Here is a 5,446-nt window from a genome sequence, read left to right on the forward strand (position 1 = left end):
TTGTATTTGTTGTCTTTAGAATGGTTTAAGTGTTTCATTGGTATGACCGCATGTAATGGCTTTGATATAATAGCTAAAATTCTATATAATGACATTTGTGTATAATTTGTGTAAGGTTGAATTTAATCACCCATCTAATTGGCTTTATTCCGTGACCAATTTGCTTGTAATTTAGCACTTAGTAACCCTGTATTTATGTGGGAAAATTGTAAGGGTAGTGTGTGAGAAGATGTGAAGAATAGCTCAAGAGTGTGCAAGAAAACAGAGTCTCGCGGCTAGAGCTCGCGGGTGGATCGCGACTGGCAAGCCGCGAAAGGCAGGCACGTGAAAGGCACACTGGGAAGCTGAAGGGTCGTGCCAGCTGTCACGCTACAGGACAAAAATTCCAGGCTGTCCAGGCCGTTACGTCGCGACTGGAACTCGCGACTTGGACAAGCCGCGAGTAAACCCTGTTTGGCAAAAACTGACGTTTTGCATTCCCTTCTCACCCTACTATATATACACCCTTATACCCACTAAATTGAAAGAGCTTCCAGAGAGAATTTTGTGAGAGAAACTCTAGAGAAAAACAAGATTGCCTCATCCCCAATCTTTACCTTAGAGACTCTTCAAATTCCTCTACTCTCTTCCTCTCCATTATAATACCCTTGAGAGGTCTTTTACCAAATCCTTATCTCACCACACTCACGTCTGTGAGAAGGTCCATTTGGTGCTTAGGGAAGCAGTTTGGAAGGAACCAATATACATTGGTTGATGCTATGGTCTAGTAGCGGAATCCAGGAAGCTAAAGAAGAAATAGGTTCGGCGTAACCTCGTTAGAGCAAGAAGCTTGGAAGGCTTAGGTACTTGGGTAGATTAGGCTTGGAGAGTCTTCTGCTGTTCATGTATCCCAACTATATTCTTTAGTGGATTTTATCACCGCTTGGAGGGCGGCGGAAAGGTTTTACGCCGAGGACTTCGGTTTCCTCTTCGATAACACATCGTGTGTTGTCCGTGTGTTTGCATCTTCTTTCCTTTTATCTTTGCCTTATATTTACTGCTATGGATGTGTTTATATTGGCTTAGATTGTTTATCAATTCTGTTATAAGCTTGTTATCATGTTCCGCACATTAGTTGTTTGATATAAAGCTTGAATTGGTGATTTTATTATTTGAGGTTTAAACGTTCAAGGGTATTTCATACCCATATTGAACTTTCAATTGGTATCAGAGCGGATACACTTGTTGTGGTTTAAATACCTAAGTTTGATCCTTGACCCCTTGTGTTATTTGCCATGGATTGTGCTTTGTATGCCTCTTTATATGATTTGGTTGGTGATGAATGTAACATGCCACGTGTTTGTGAAAATGCCTCTATAAGTGATAATTCTCATGATTGTGATGCTATATTACATGAATCTTTGGATGTTATTGATATTCCAAATGACAAACTCTTCAAGAAAAAGGCTAAGAAATTTCAAAAGAATTTGAGCAAGTTATTTTGTGAAAAAAAATGATTTGATTGCTAAGCTCAATGAATCCAACAAATTGGTTGAGAAATATAAAAAACTTGCTAAAATTTCTCTTGAAAAGATGAAAGAGTTTGAATGTTTAAATATGGACTTGGATGCTAAACTTGTTTTGTCTAACAAACTTGTTGATGATCTTAAATCTGAAAATGATTCTCTTAAGATGCATGTCAAGCGTTTGATTGCTGAACCTACTATTAAAAAGGGTGAAAATATTTGTTGCAATCATGTTGTGGTACCCGATTTTGTGCCTATTTTGTGTTCTACCTCAAAGGACAAATCGGTGTACATTCCTCCACATAAAAGAAACCAAAAGGTGGAGAGAAAGGCTGTTAAGTCAAAGCCTCCGTTTAGGTCTCAACCTAAGGTTTTGAAGGGATCTAAGTTTGTTCCAACTTGCTACCATTGCGGTGTGATTGGTCACATAAGACCTCAATGTTATAAGTTGAAGAGTGAACAAAACCTTGTTGCTAGATCCCTTCCCAAAAAGCCTAGTGGACCTAAACACATTGTGTGTCACCATTGCGGTGCTTTTGGTCATCTAAGACCTCATTGCTCTAAGTTTCATGCTCTCAAAAGAAAAGAGAAACTTGAGCTTCTTGGAAGTTATGCTAAAAAGGGTAAACCGGTCTTGACTGAAAATAGCATGTTGATTAAGAAAATGTTTAATGCTCTTAACTCCTTGACTATGTGCATCTCCGGTTCTCATTCTTCCAACCCTCATCTCACTTCTCTTGAGACACTCATTCCAAACAATCGTTCTGTTTGGATGAGGAAGGGTTCCTATGGTTGAGCTTTTACTCTTTTGGTCCTTGATCTAATTCTTTCGATCTTTATGGGACCCTTCATGCATTGCATGTTATATTTTCATGCATTTTGTGCATCTTGCATTTATTCATATGCATTGTTTTTGTTTTGATCTTACTTTTATGTCTTTGTTTTGTGTGAGTAAAAATCCAAAACCACATAAAAAATGAAAAATTCAAAAAGTTTGATCGTATATGTTTGAGCACATGTCACATGTGAGTTTTGCCTTGTACCTTTTACTTATGACTTTGTGCATTTATGAGCTTAGCTTGTTCTTTATGCACTTATATCTTTGTGGGAAAAATCTTGACATCTTTGTGTGATTGTTGTAAATCGATCTTCAAACTTGTCATGAATGATTAGTCAATAGTCTTGTTGGTTTTGAGATATGCATAGACTTGTTCCTATATATCTTCCCACTCTTTATTTTGTTGTTTTTGCTTAAAGAGCTCATCAAATGTAAATCTCCAAATGAAAAGAGATATTGAGCTGCAAAAGCCTGTCGCACATACTAGTATTTGACTAGGAAAAGGGAAAGCGACCAAAATAAAATGTATGATGCCCCAAAAAGCCAAAGGCTTGTTCATCAAATTGAAATGTCAAAAATTTCAAGCATCGATCTCTAAAATGAGATGTATTGATTCAAAAAGATCAAATGATATGAATTGTAAAGAAGCCAAATGAAAAGCTTCAAAGATATGTATCATTTCTTGTGGAGGTCATATATGTTCATTTCTATAATTGAGATAGACTACTTGACTTAGTACTAGTTGTGTATGACTTGATTGAATTGATCATTGAAGCTTCACTCTAGACTATGGACTATTCCACACTTGATACGCACACACAACACACATGCCTAATGTTCAATGAATGCCCTATTCATTTGTTCGATTGTACTTGTTTAAAGATGTGTGTGTGCTCAACTTTATATGGATCAATTCAAAAAGGTTTTGATCATTTTATATGCTTTTGGAAGTGATTTTTATCACTCTTTGTGTTCATGTTTAGTGCTTACATTGTTTTTCAGTGTTTAAACATGTTTTGTGATGAAAAACAAGTGTCAGATTTTTTGGCGACTCGTTTTGGCGACTTGCCCAGTCGCGAGCTTTAGTCGCGAGTTTTGGCGACTCGTTTTGGCGACTTGACCAGTCGCGAGTTACAGTCGCGAGTTTGGCGACTCGTTTTGGCGACTTGCCTAGTCGCGAGCTCCAATCGCGAGTTTACACAGAAGGTTTTGGCGACTCACTCACGACTCGCCCAGTCGCGAAATGCCCGAAATCAGTTTTTAAAGAGCTTTTTCGTGGGAAACTTGTTTTAAACCTCTCCCATCTTCTCTAAAACCCTTATTTCAATATTTTTACATCAAAACCCAACTAATTTGAATGGTTTTTCATTCCATTAACATCTCTAAGGTAATTTTAAACTCTTTTCATTGATTTGAATCCTTGGATTATGTTTTGGTGAGTTTTGTGCTCTTGGTTGGGATTTTCATCATAGAGGTTGGGAAAACTTAATTTTTATCAAAATTTTGTATGGGATTGGTTTCTTTTGATGATTTGCTTTGGATGTTGGCCCCTTGTGGCAAAAAGAGCATGTATTTAGGGTGGTTTTCATGGTGTTCATGCATTGTTTCACATTGTTGTTCATAGTGTGCACGCTAGGTGTTTGATGAAATGCCTCTTAGACATTTTCTCGCTTGTTTGGACTCCGATGAGTTTCAAACTTTGGGGTTTCTCATGTTTCCTCATTAGGAACATGTTTGGTTCATTGGTTGTGTATTTAACACACTTTACCCCACATGTGCATTTTCCATGCATTGGTCATGCATTGCACTTTGCCACCTCTTGCACACACCTTTGCTACCCTTGTCATGCATTGGTTCATACATTATTTCTTCATCCTAGCATGTCAATTGAGCTTCATTTTCTCATTCATCTCGCACCCCTCATGCATAATTACCATTCTTCATACCTTCATCTCTTGCCCTTTTTCCTCCTTGACCCCTTTGTCTATTCGTGTCAAAAAGGGGGAGAGTATACTCTAGAGTAGAATACCGGAAAGTTTTTTCATTTCTATATGACTCTTGTGCACATTCTTAGGGGGAGTAATTCCATTTCTCGTGCACATTCGTAAGGGGAGAGATATTCCATAGGGGAGATGCATATACCAAGGGGAAGAAGACATTGTGTTAATAAGTAAACCTTGTCTTGGTGTTTGGTGTTTGATCAAGTTACTCACATGTTTCACATCATGTTCTTGATCGCTTTTTTAATTGTTACATTATACTTGTCTGTTTATTACTTACTTTACCTTGAGGGTCTAATGTGTTTTGTGCAAGTGTTTCAGGTTACAGGTATTTATGTTTCAAGTTCATCACAGCTCCTATGATTCATGATAGGGGGAGTGATATGATAAGGGAAGTATTTTTTATCATCTGTTTGTACCTAGTACCTTTGTAGGTTTTTAAGGTTTATGTTTATGGTCTATACTCATTGTTGCTTTTGTAAGCTTTGAGGGTTGTTTCTAGCACTTTTGCATGTTTGTAGGCTTTTATGGTATGTGCCATGTATTTGCAAAACTTTGCTTATGCAGCCTTTATGCTTTGTGTTTTGGTACTTGTTAATGCCTTGCATTATCTTAAGTACAACACTCTTGTGCCCTTGTAGGATTGTTCCTAGATGCATATATGTTTGTATGCATTGGTTGAGTGTTGGACATGCAAATGATTCTCTTCAATTGAGTTTATCTGTTTTGCATGTCAGAATGTTCATTTCCTGTGTGAATGAACATAGTAATCACTTTTGCTTAAGTGACTACTGTTGTTGATCTTGCCATGAATTATTGCTTTTGTGCTTATGTTCATTTTTGCTTGATCATGCCTATTTTGCTCCATATGCTTATTAAGTTTTCTGCATACAATGATATTGCTATGTTATTGTGTTTCAGGAGTTACTTATTCATATGTTCAAGAGCTTACAGAATCTAGAGTTAGGTGTGAGTGAGTTTTCCAACTGTTCCCAACTCACGTTTAAGTCTAGAGTCTGTTGTAGGGTTTTGTCACGGAATAGCCAAAGGGGGAGATTGTAAGGTTGAATTTAATCAACCATCTAATTGGCTTTATTCCGTGA

The sequence above is a fragment of the Quercus suber genome, unplaced genomic scaffold, assembly GCF_002906115.3.
Source record: "Quercus suber isolate HL8 unplaced genomic scaffold, Cork oak 2.0 scaffold_175, whole genome shotgun sequence".
Classification (NCBI taxonomy): Eukaryota; Viridiplantae; Streptophyta; class Magnoliopsida; order Fagales; family Fagaceae; genus Quercus; species Quercus suber.